The sequence below is a fragment of the Taudactylus pleione genome, unplaced genomic scaffold (assembly GCF_031769625.1).
Source record: "Taudactylus pleione unplaced genomic scaffold, aTauple2 ptg000066l, whole genome shotgun sequence".
NCBI lineage: Eukaryota > Metazoa > Chordata > Amphibia > Anura > Myobatrachidae > Taudactylus > Taudactylus pleione.
In genome coordinates, this window is record NW_028284468.1 from 15,399,660 (window position 1) to 15,412,793 (window position 13,134).

At 47.7% G+C, this 13,134-nt stretch overlaps 1 protein-coding gene across 3 annotated transcripts in view; it reads right to left on the minus strand.

Moving 5' to 3' along the window:
• The window catches only part of MYO1B (myosin IB), a 275,621-nt gene extending 263,396 nt beyond the window's left edge, over positions 1 to 12,225 (minus strand). For all 3 annotated transcript variants that reach the window (XM_088466667.1, XM_088466666.1, XM_088466665.1), the window contains exon 1: positions 11,984 to 12,225. The gene's annotated coding sequence lies outside the window, so the exon portion shown is untranslated. The remainder of the gene's footprint in view (positions 1 to 11,983) is intronic.
• Between the last annotated feature and the right edge of the window lie 909 nt (positions 12,226 to 13,134).

Genomic DNA, 13,134 nt, shown 5'->3' on the forward strand with positions numbered 1-13,134 from the left:
TGTCAAACCTGTAATACCTCACGAAGGTATGGACAGAGGACCACGTAGCAGCCTTGCAGATCTGAACTGCTGAGGCACCACGTCGAGCTGCCTACGAAGGACCCACAGACCTAGTGGAATGAGCCTTCAGAGAAGGAGGGACCGGTAGGCCTTCATGAAGATAAGCTTCAGAAATAGCCATACGGATCCAGGCTGCCAAAGTTTGCTTTGAAGCAGGCCAACCCTTTTTACGGAAGCCATAGAGGACAAACAAAGCGTCCGACTTCCTAAACGAAGAAGTGCGGTCAACATAAGTCCTTAAGGCCCGCACAACATCCAAAGAGGCCTCACCCACGGAAAGACCCGGTGAGTTAAAGGCCGGAACAACGATTTCCTCGTTAACATGAAACTGGGAAACAACTTTGGGAAGAAACTCGGGCCGAGTGCGGAGCACTGCCCTGTTCCCATGAAAAACCAAGAAAGGGGGTCTACAAGAAAGAGCCCCTAGCTCAGAAACACGTCTGGCCGAAGCAATGGCCAGAAGGAAAACAGTCTTAGCTGTTAGCCATTTAAGATCCACTGAGCCCAGTGGTTCAAACGGCGGTCCTTGGAGAGCCCTCAGGACCACAGCCAAATCCCAAGGCGCCACAGGTGGAACAAAGGGCGGCTGAATGCGGAGAACACCTTGCATAAAGGTGCGCACATCCGGGATTGTAGCAATCCTACGGTGAAACCAGACAGATAGGGCCGAAACCTGTACCTTCAAAGAAGCAAGGCGAAGCCCATGATCTAGACGAAACTCCCGCGGTGCATAACCTCTCGGTCGACACCACTGGAAGAACGTATGCCACACGCGATGGTATATCCTCGCGGAAGACGGTTTCCGAGCTCGTAACATGGTACGCACCACAGAGCTGGAAAACCCCCGGGACCTCAGCATGGCCGTCTCAACAGCTACGCCGTCAAAGACAGCCGAGTCAGGTCCGGGTGAAGACAAGGACCCTGAGACAGAAGGTCCGGTCGTAGCGGCAACCACAGAGGACTGTCCACGGACAGACCCTGAAGGTCTGAGAACCAGTGCTGTCTGGGCCACGCGGGAGCTATCAACAGGAGCGTCCCTCCTTCGTTTGAATTTCCGGATTACCCGTGGAAGAAGGGAGACCGGAGGGAACAGGTATGCGAACCGGAACGTCCACCGGACGGACAGAGCATCCACCAGAGACGCCCCTTCGTCTCTTGTGCGAGACCCGTACACCGGCAACTTGTTGTTGTGCCGGGATGCCATGAGGTCGATTTCTGGAAGACCCCACCTGTCCACCAGTAGTTGAAAAACGTCTGGGTGCAGGGACCATTCCCCCGGATGAACGTCCTGGCGACTTAGAAAGTCCGCCTCCCAATTTAGCACTCCCGGGATGAAGACCGCTGATATGGCCGGAAGATTGCGCTCCGCCCAAACCAGGATCCGAGAGACCTCTACGAGAGCCGCCCGACTGCGAGTTCCTCCTTGCCTCTTTATGTAGGCCACGGTGGTAGAGTTGTCCGACTGGACCTGCACCGGGTGACCCTGGAGAAACCGCTGTGCCTGCTGAAGAGCATTGAAGACCGCACGGAGTTCCAAGATATTTATTGGAAGCTCCGCTTCTGTCGGCGTCCACCTGCCCTGGAACAAGTGTGGACCTGAAACTGCTCCCCAGCCCCGAAGACTGGCGTCCGTTGTCAACAGGACCCAATTTGGAACCCAGAACGGACGTCCCTTGTTGAGGTGGGTCGTCTGTAACCACCACGCAAGGGACAGGCGAACTTCCGGGGTGAGCACAATCGTCTGGGACTTCAGAGACTGAGGCAGCCCGTTCCACTTGGACAGGATCAGGTGCTGCAGAGGTCTGGAGTGAAACTGGGCATATTCCACCATGTCGAACACCGACACCATGGAGCCCAGTAACCTCATCGCCAAGTGTAAGGACACCCGGCGGCTGTGCAGACAACTGCGCACCCTTGACTGTAAAGCAGAGATCTTGTCCTCCGTCACGAAGATCCTTTGCTGTCCCGAGTCCAATAAGGCTCCAAGATGCAGAAGCCTCCGAGACGGGATTAGAGTGGACTTCTGCCAGTTGATTAGCCAGCCGTGCCGTTGCAGCAGTGCAATGGTCAGGTCCAAGTGGCGTAACAGGAGCTCTGGAGATCCTGCCACCAATAACAGGTCGTCCAAATACGGCAACATGCGGACTCCCTGCAGCCGCAGAGAAGTCGCCAAGACCGCCATCACCTTGGTGAAAACACGTGGTGCTGTCGCCAGGCCAAAAGGTAATGCCCGAAACTGGAAGTGGTCGCAGCGGATTGCAAACCTGAGGAACTGTTGATGGCGCAAAAGAATAGGGACATGCAGGTAAGCGTCCTGTATGTCCAATGACACCATGTAGTCCCCAGGTTCCAGCGCCAGAATGATGGACCGTAGGGTCTCCATCCGAAACTTCAGGACCCGCAAAGACTTGTTGAGTGCTTTGAGGTTGAGAATCGGACGATATGACCCATTGGGTTTCTGTACCAAAAATAGATTTGAATAGAAACCCTGGCAGCTCTGGGAGAATGGAACAGGCACTATAACTCCAGCCTGGAGCATAGTGTGCAATACCTTCCGCAGCTCCGTAGCCTTGTTCCGGTCTGATGGTAGACCCGTGGTGAAGAATCGAGCCGGGGGTCTGTGCCGGAAGGAGAGGGCGTATCCGTGGGAAACCACCTCCAGAACCCAAGTGTCTGTCGTAGTGGTCGACCAACACTGGGCGAACTGTAGCAGGCGGCCTCCCACCCTGGTATCCCCCAAAGGGAGGCCCGGACCGTCAGGCCGCAGGCTTGTCATCTGGCTTGGGGGCCGGACGTCTGGTACTCCATGCCTGCTTCCGGGGCTTGGCCGATTTCTTAGGACCAGCCTGTCGAGGAAACGACTGTGGTTTGGGCCTGCCCTGGGCCCTAGATGACCGAAAGGACGATGGTCCAGAACCAGAAGGAGCAGCGGCCGACGGGAGACAAGACGATTTGGCTGCCGCCAGCGTGGCCACAATCTTATCCAGATCCGGACCGAAGAGAACTTCTCCGGTAAACGGCAACGCCTCCAGACCCTTTTTGGAATCTGCGTCCGCCTTCCAGGATCGCAGCCACAAGGTGCGACGAGCAGCTACCGCTGCTTAAGAAATCCTAGACACCAGAGTACTAATGTCTAGGGCTGCCTCGTTGTAGGTGGCCGAATCACGGAGATTGCCAATCAACTCCGCCTGTTCGGCCGGACAGTCGGAATCAAAAGAAGCCTCTAATGAATCCGCCCAGCGCTCCATCGCTCTGGCAACCCAGCAAATGGCCATAGCCGGCCGTGCTGCCCCCCCCCGCAAGGGAATAAGCGGACTTCAGGCAGATTTCCACCTTGCGGTCCGTAGCATCCTTAAGGGAGGACATGGATGGCAACGGCAATGTGGCACTACGGACAAGACGGGTCACGTGAGAATCCACCTGTGGAGGGGATTCCCACTTTGCAAAAAAATTATCCGCGAATGGATAAGCCACCGCCAGGCGTCTCTGCGGCTGGTATTTTTTGCCAGGCTGTTTCCACGCCTCCTCTAAATGGTCCACCAACTGACCCGAAAGAGGAAAGACTGTGGCATCGCCCTTCACATCCTTGAAAAAGGCATACTTAGATTTAGCCGCTGGGGGAACTTCGTCCTCAATCACCAAGGCTGTGCGGACCGCCCGAATAAGTCCAGGAATATATACTTTGGACTTAGCATCAGCGTCCTTAGTATGGAGAGGTTCCTGATCGTAAGGATCCAGAATCTCCCCATCATCAGACGTCCCCTCGTCATCCTCATAAGGAGCCGACAGAGACGCCACCGGCCGTTTATGCGGCCGCATCACAGACTCCCCTTGCAACACATCCGACAAGTGCTGTACAGAACTCGTCAGGGAGTTAACCCACGCTGGCTCCTGAGAAACCGGGAGCAGGGAAATAGGGAGACTGTGGGGTACCACCAATTGTCGTGGGAAATCCTGCATGGGTGACGACACCACTGACTGCTGGGATAAACCCATCGGTGTAAACACGGGCTGCGGAGCTAACTTGCCCACTAAGGCTGTAAGCGCCTGAGCGAAACAAGCCCAGGGCGGCTCCTGTACCGGTGCTGTAACCGTAAGAGGCCACGCCATGGACAAACACTGCCGGCAAAGGCCCTCCGCGCTACCCTCCCCCTCCGCTAACGGTACTTTACACGTAGTACACTGTAGCCGGAGGGGAAAAACACTTTCGGACATGATGGCACCACGTATGTGACCTCTCTCACCAATTATAACTTAAATAGGCGGGAGACCACCCTGCAGCACCGCACCGCAAGGGCTTAGCAGAAAGAACAGGGACAGTAATAAAGCTGACAGTTTAGAGAAAAGTTACAGGCAGCAGCGCTAGCACAGTCACATACAATGCAAAGAAAATCAATTCCTGCACTAACAGCGCTGATCACTCAACTACGCAGACACAGGGCCTGGTAGGACACAGCGCTGCATACACAGACCTGACCACAGCGGAGGAGAGGTATGCGGGGGGACCCAGACCACGATGCTTCCGTCCAGCGCTTCCAGCAGTGTTCACCATGCATTCTGGAGAAGATGGCCGCCGAGGAGCAGAGAGGAGGCTGGGCCTGAGGAAGGAGCGCTGCCACAGGACCAGTCGGCAGCATGCAGAGAGGGCTGTGTGCAGCGGGGGAGGCGCCGGCTGTGAGACAGGGAAGGCGCGCTCCCCTGGCATGCATTTAACCCCTGGGACGCCGCAGCGCTACCGCTCTGCTGCGGTCCGCTGTCCCAGGGGGTAGTGGAAAGCGCAGGTTGGTCGCCTGGCTCCACGCTGCAGCCAGTCCCCAGGGAGCCCCCTGCCTGGGGACTTAGGACCATGTGACCAGCGGGGACCCACCGCGGGACCCCGCTGCTTACCTTTGTCCCCCTTGGATCAGGCCATGGCCCGGAACATCTGGGGTCACCGCTAGCTGTGACCCCAGATGCTCACCAGCATCCCCGGATCGGTACCGGCGTTCTGGTACCGGCAGGGGTGTAGGGAAGACAGCATGGACGTCAGGACTGACTGTCCATGCTGTACATCCAGATGTGCAGCCACAGCTGCACTGAAGAAAGCTTCAGGGGCTCTTCTAGCCCCCACTCCGACAGGTGCACCCGACGCCGGCCGGACACCAAACTAAACTGAGGTGCCTTGGCTCGGGGGCGGGGTATAGGAGGGGGACCCTAGTGCATCCTGGGAGGCTGAAAAGCTTAACTCTATGGTGCCCAGCGACTGACGTCACACCTATACCCCAAGGTATCCTGTGGATACCCTATGGACCCTGAAGTAGAAACTACTTTAAAAATTAATCTCCTAATATATACAAATACATAGAGGAATAAAAAAAAATATGTAGGATTGAGGCAGTTCACTATGAAACATATAATGTAGCAGTAATATGTGTATATGTCATATTATGCATCCAATATTATACTGAAATTTCAAATATACCTTTTTATCTAACTAAATATTGGGTTCACATTGGATAATTGATCAATTTAATAGGCTACTGTATTGGTTAAAAATAGCGATGACGCACGTAAACTAACTGAGATAGTATGTGAATCCATTGCGATTGCTATGCCACTGCAGCACAACATAAGGACGCCCACTTTACCTTACACACATCCGTAATCCCTCTCCTTGATCGCAAATGTACTTTAACTCTCTCTGGGACTGATTCAGAGGTGGGCACAATGTCCATGTCGGACGCAAGGGGACGGTATTTTCAGTTTGCACATGGATCCGATTCGCACTGAGTATGCATTCCTATGGACCCAGTGTCACGGAATTTCAGAGAAGTGGCTAGCAAGACGTGGGCATGTCGCACTGATTTCGGTGACCATGTTCATAAGGACATTCTGCTCATCCATTGGGCTGGTGCAATGGTCGATGGTGTGACCGATGTACGATCAATAATGCATCTATTTACACAAAGTGATGGATTAGTGCCGCAGTCTGTACAAATTTCCCTGGCTGCTGCATTGGCATAAAGCTTCAGTCACGCAGCATAAAATGTTTTGGTTGCGCTAACCTTAGCGTCCGCCTCTTAATCAGGTCCTCTGTATTATATGTAGCCTATCAAACACACACCAGTTGGAGTGGCATTTTTTTATTAACTTTACCACTCAGGCCAAACATAATTTGGAATCAGCTAGAAGTACCCAAAATACTGAATTAGTTAATGTGTACTACATGTTACAGGTAATGTACTATGCAGGTTCAGGTTAACAGTTGAGTCCAAGAACTTGTCAAAGGCTTGGTGCCAAGTCACCGAGCAATGAACAAGATTCACTCCGGACAAAAAGTCTACATGGGGAGTATAATGGCCCCAGATCCCCCTGTATCTCTCCTGTCCTGGATTTAGGTATTCTCAGAGTGGGGGTGAAGATGCTGGCAGCAAACCACAATTAGTCAATTACACTCACTGTCAGACTATCGCTCAAAGTACAGTACCGTGGAACAGTTATTTTTCCATAAGAAACCTTCATTTTGTTTTGAGACTGAAAACGTCAGTGTTCAGGGATTATGGACACTGAACGGGGGTCAGTGCGACTGGTGAGGAAGGGAGGAGGCAGGAAGAGATTAATCTTTCCTGATCTTCTTCCACCACCCGTAGAGTTTCCCCTCATTAGGTCATCCAGAGATGGCGAAAATTTTTGGAGTAGAGAAGGTTTCCATTCTTCTTGGAATCACATTCCCCATCCTAATGTATGAGGAAGTGATATTTACACTAATTAAGGGGCACCACTGGAGAATTCCTGCTCTGATGAAGCTGTGAAAAGCCATATTATCACAAGAGGAGAGTGATAAAGTGCTATTCACTGCTGTATATCTATAGACCCCTTAATGTGTAAAATATTTCATACTTGGAATTTTTTAACTGCTATTAAATTCAGTATTGTTCAATAATCTTGAAGTGTGCCATTTCTTCTAAACAGTGCCAATACTCAACCCTTATTTAATAATAGTTGAGCTTTGATCTTGCTGTTACAAACATCTAAGAAGTTTAGGGTTCCCCACAGTATTTGGACACTGACCGCACTCAAGGGTATATTATCTATACAACATTGTACCTTGGGTATCATAAGATTTTGGTGAGACATAGCTCAGAACACAGCACAATCGACAAGAGTTACTGATGTAGGTTTTGAGTTCCTGTGACTTACAAAGATTGTTTAATATCATATTTGAAAAAGATTGGGTTCAAGTGCTGCACAACTATTATCTTCTTAGGACTAGAAAGGCTTAAGATATTTTAGTGGATGTAGTAGAGGTCCTACCTGACCAATCTAATATACATATATAATGTGTGAGAAGTGATAATGACAACAATGAGTATAAATGTACTATTTTACTTGTACTCAGACAAATACAAGCAGGGTTAACAGAAGAATAATTGATTATGTAAAAGAATCTATATCAATGGCAAAGGCGACTCAATACAAAACGGTAAGTGCAAAAACCACTATTTCCTATTACAAGCCTTCTAGTAATCCATGCAAAACCAATATGCCAACCTTGATACCTGTAATACACCTTTACAACGTATGGGTGTATATAATGTCTAAAAAAATGAGATGTAGCGGCGTCCCGCTAATCTCAATGTCAGATACCTCAATGAAGTGTTCAAGAATCCAAATGCTGCACATTGAGGAACTAATAATACAGACCAGTTCCATTCAATTACATGAAATGAGCTTTCAATCGGTGTGGGTACAAATGATACATAAAGTAGTGGAATAACAATAGCAGGTGCTGATAGGGAATGGTCATAGGCGTATCAGGGGTCCGGGGGGCCCACACTGTACCAATACATTATACTTACCTGAAATGACTGGGAAAATGGTGCTGCCACCATTTCCCCAAAGATTTGCAGACGTACAGTAGCCAGAATCTACTTAGCAACTATGCTGACAAGAAAGAGAGTCCGCATGGACGCAGTCGTCCCTGGGAGAGATTTTATAGCATCATCAGCCACCAATATAAAAGCACCAACTGGCGATTGGCCTTTTTGTGCAGTTATGGTTGGATAAGAAAAGCCAATGCACATTGGAAATGCGAAAGAGGAACTAATAATAGAAGTAATCAGCTGCTGGCAACCAAGACTGTCCTTCACCATTTACATTAACTACATCTCCTTCCTGTCGTGGGACTGGAAGAGGCTTATGCTGTAAAGGCATACTTCTTGTTATCCGCCTGCCCTGTGTAAGGCATTGTGCCCATTGCAGGGCACAGAGCCAGGACACTTTTTCAAGTTGGCAAAAGTTGTGATTGTGTTATTGTTGCTGTTGCCACCAAGGAGATCATCAAAAGAAACAAAGATGACAGCAATTACATTTAACTTCACTGGGTCCAGCGTCTGTATGGAGATAATATTACAGTAGATCTTCATAATCATGTACTTACAATCATTCCTTTAGGTGGTACTACTGTATGTTTTTTTTCCAGAACAAATAGCTACTGCCCTTTTACCATCGCCAAACCTCCCCAAAGAAATAAAGATAACAAACAAAAAGCGCTAAGCCAATATCCCCAGTACATACAATGACCATTTAAAATCAATACCTGCAATACCTAGAATGAAGAAGTACCAGGACAGAGATGCACAAAGTATAAGCAGCGTGGTTAAAATCAACCAATTTGTCACATTAATTATAATACACTTACACAATACAGAGACATACACTAGATATACCAAATACCACGAAGAGACTTCATTGAACATGAAGGAGACAGATCAGTATACAGGAATGGAAGTGGAGTAATCAAATTGAATATCTGAAAGAATGGATCATTTAGAAACCACTTACTCATCATCACGGTTCATTCATTAAGTGAATATAAAAAATGTAGATCATCATATTCACCACTGTAGCTAACATGTGAATGGTATTATATTAAAGGACATCATCGATCCAGTAGAGATATGTATAGGAAATGGAGAGCAAAAGATGTTTTTTTGGATTATCATGAGCTAATAACACTTATGCAGTCCTAATTATAAGGACTATGGGCCTGATTCAGAGCCGGACGCAATTAGCGCTCGCTCGTCCTGAAAATAGGGGTGGCTATTCAAATGAACCGTTCGCTGTTTGCGGTCTGTTCACGCCTCTAGGTCTGAACGAGCGTACAAAACTTGCGGTCGTTTTTTGGGAAACTACGCCCCCTGGCCGCTCGCATCCTACGTCATGTCCGCTATTTATTAGATTAATCGAGTACATCGAACAGGGTATGAACTGCTCGCTATTCTTGTGGTTGGTTTTTGCTACCACAATTTTGCGAGCAGTTCTGGCTTCAAAAAAACCCAGTGACGTGGTCAATGACGCTGCTGTTTTAAATATGCACACCCATAAAACGCCCGTTTTGACCTTTTAAGCACGCCTGCGATCGGATCTCCACTCCCCGTTTTCAAGCACCTTCCCCTGTTACCACCCACATACGCCTCATCCTGTCACTCAAATTAGCAGGCATTCGCTATTTTGCGAGCACATGAATTTCGGCCGCACTGACTGGTTCGCGCATGCGTATAACGATCCGTACGCATGCGCAGTTGGGCAAACATCGCTCGGAGCGAACGAGCTGCCACTTACGAGTGGCTCTGAATCAGGCCCAATGTCATAGTTCGAGTACAGTGGAGAAGTACGTCCAACTGTTTGATGCCCTTTCAATGCCATCAGCACTGAAAAAGTGTTTAGGGAAGAAAGAGTTGAGGAGGCCCAGCACTATGGAAGGAAAGCGATAGGCATGCCCGCAGGGGTGTAACCACTGAAGCGAATAGGACCCCAAATGGGAAGTGATCACACCCCCTTTCGGGCATGACACAGTCTGCAATTGTGATGCTGGGAGTTATGTTGTCATTACAGATTGTCATATATTTCATTAACTAAAACGCATTGTTTAAACTTGTTACTGAGATTTAGGGGTAATGTGTAGCCCTTTTGAAGGATAGAGAACCACAGCATCCCTTGAAGTGGATCAAGTTGCCCATCACTGCCATAGAGCAACTGTCTGGCCACAGCAGATTCTCATTTGCCAGAGGTGCATAATACATTGAAAGCCAAGAGCTTCTGGCAATATTATCAGCAGATCCAACTATACAATGCAATGTAAAATGAGAATACTTCTAAGCTTTGTTTAAATAGCCCTACATATTCAGTACCAATACAGTATACAATGCACTATCCGGTAATAAATACAACAAATAAAACCAGTTAAACTACATAACCAAAAGGCAATACCTGCCACAAGTTTGTTTAACTACAAATACAAGAAGATAAGACATATGCAGTGTTATATATTTAACCCTTTATCAGCGATTACAAGTAACCTTCAAACAAGACAAAACTTCTGTCTAGAAGCAAAACAGTTGATGCTCAGATTTCAAGCACTCTCTTTAAACAAGTATCAGATTTAAGTAATCACAGTAGCAATGATTCTCACATTTAGAGGATGCATAGAAATCAACAAATAATGAATGTTAATGCAACATGATATTGTACTGCAACTCATTTCTTTCATTAGCATTTATATTTAGATCTTGTATGTAAAGAGATATGCCTGCAGCAAAATCCATGTAAACAGCATAACAATATATGTCACAGGGTGGGTAACAGTCTTTTGTTCAGCCTAAACTGTACAGAGAATAATTTATTTATTATTAACAGTTTCTTATATAGCGCAACATATTCTGTTGCACTTTACAACTGTAAACATTAATAGAACAAAACTGGGTAATAACAGACAGAGAATAATGATAATTTAAAAATAAAAAAGGGGGCATCTTGACAAACATTCTCCATATTCTCTACCAGAGAATCAGCTTCCATCATCCTGGGAAATAAGAGGTTAATAAACTAATCAATAATGACAGTTTAGCCAGACTCTAGGCATACTTATGTTCCTATACCAACCAAAGATCTTTCCATAAACTCTTTACACTACATTCACCCACCTCACCAGGAAAATGACATTACTACATCTAACTAGGAATAAGCCTGATTTTAATTAAAAAAAAATTCCCCCAGTGTAAGTGAAATAGGACCTATTATCAAGTTATGCGATTCACAGAACTTGCTATATTAAGCTCAGTTTAGTCAGTGGCTTTTCCAGACATTCCTTGAAATTCAGGATTTTTTCTTGTTTTTTTGTAATTGATTCTAGTTACAGAAAACGCACTGATGACAAATAACCCCACGGAGGTGTGAATGTATGATCATATATCCTGCACCCCCAGCCCTGCCAACCCTACTCTGAGAGCTCTCACGCTTTTTAAGTTTACAAAAAAAAAGAAAGAAAAAAAACACAACACAGGACCCAGACAGACACAGACATCACTGGAGACAGACTCATTACTTCTTTGTGCTTTACAGTTTACAACTTATTTATTTTTGTTTCTCTGTAGTTAAAGGAATGGAGTTTACAAGCTAATTTCAATGCAAAGGTTTTAATAAGATAGCTCAAACAGAAGCATTGTACAGTACACAAACTCTGCAGCTATGCAGCTCTTGAAACAAAGGCAGTTGGGCAATTGCGCTATTTGCCCTCTGGAAAAGCTCACAAACACTGGGTTTAATGCCAAAACCAAAAAAAACAAAAAAACAAATGACCAAGCCCTTTACCAAATCTAGGGTAAGTCTCAAAGGGAGCAGTGATCTCACAGCTGGATGTCACGAAGATCAGGACTGGTCATTTAAATCTCCCTTACAGACCTACTGTAGGTGTAGGACACGTGGATCATACAATGGGAGTACTCAGCTCTGCCGGGCCAGGCATCCTGCAGTTACTGGGATAAGACCCATCTATAGGTTACAGAGCAAAGTTCCTGGCAGCAATATGTAACTCTAGGGGTAAGTACGCAGTGAAGAATCTCTTTAAACAAACTAATTCCCATTCATAAAAAACATACACTACCTTTTGTAGGGATATATCCAAAAGTTCTGTACTCTATCCAATCGTTCCGCTGCTCTGTAAGTACTAATCCACAAGGATGATTATTTCCAGCCAGGTCTGAAAGGCTGGAAGCAGCCAGATATATCCCGCAGCTCCTCTGCCCAGGAAGCGTGTGAATGAATGGAAGCCCTAGCACTTCCTCTCTCAGACCTCAGTATGCCACTCTCTGGTTGCCCTAGGGAGAGGCCAGTATTGGGAGAGGTACTAACTAGCTTTAGATGTACTCCAGGCTCTTTACCCTCCTATAATATTACATTGTGTCCCGCCCTCAGTCCGGTTCAGCTACGCACACAGCGCCACAAAGTGGTCACAATCACTCCTGCAATCTTCTCCAATTGTTTAACTTAGAAACTGTTGCCAGACAAAGGATAGTTATTGCGGGGTCTATCCAGCATTGATTTTTTTACATAAAAAATACGGAAACTATGATTTCCGTATATTTTATGTAAATCCCCTATTCAGCAATGGGATAATGGAGAAGATAGCGCAATTATCTTCTCCACCAATTCCCATCTCGCTGAGTACCGCACTGTAGGTATCAGCCATTGGGGTAGATGTATGATAGCGGTACTTAACGTGCCGCTATAACGCTTCCCGCTTCGCCTCTTTACCGAGGCGAAGCAGGAAGCACTACCGATGAGATGTAAAAACATCTCATCGGCCGGAGAGGGGGAGCGTTAACCCCCCCCTCCGGCGCTACCCGCTCGAGACCACAGCGCATCAGCCTAGTGCTGATGCACTGTGTCTCTGTCCCGGCCGGCTCCACTGATCATGTGCGGGAACTCGCAAGTATCGCGAGATCCCCATGTGCAGCCTGGAGCCGACAGCCGCCGCAGCAGGGACAGCGCTGTCCCTGCTGTGGGGATTGGCTAGCGCCAGGCTGTAGCTGTCGATAACGACAGCTATGGCGGGCCGAACGGTCAGACGATCTGACCGTTCGTATATGGCCCAGGCTATCGGCGCTGCTATCTTGTAGATGGCAGCGCCGATAATGACAGGGGCGCATAGCCCAGACCCCCGATCATACATCGGGGAGAAGCGGTATCAGCGCACCTAAGCTAATACCGTTTCTGGGCTTCATACATCTTCCCCATTGATCTCTACAGTGCTTT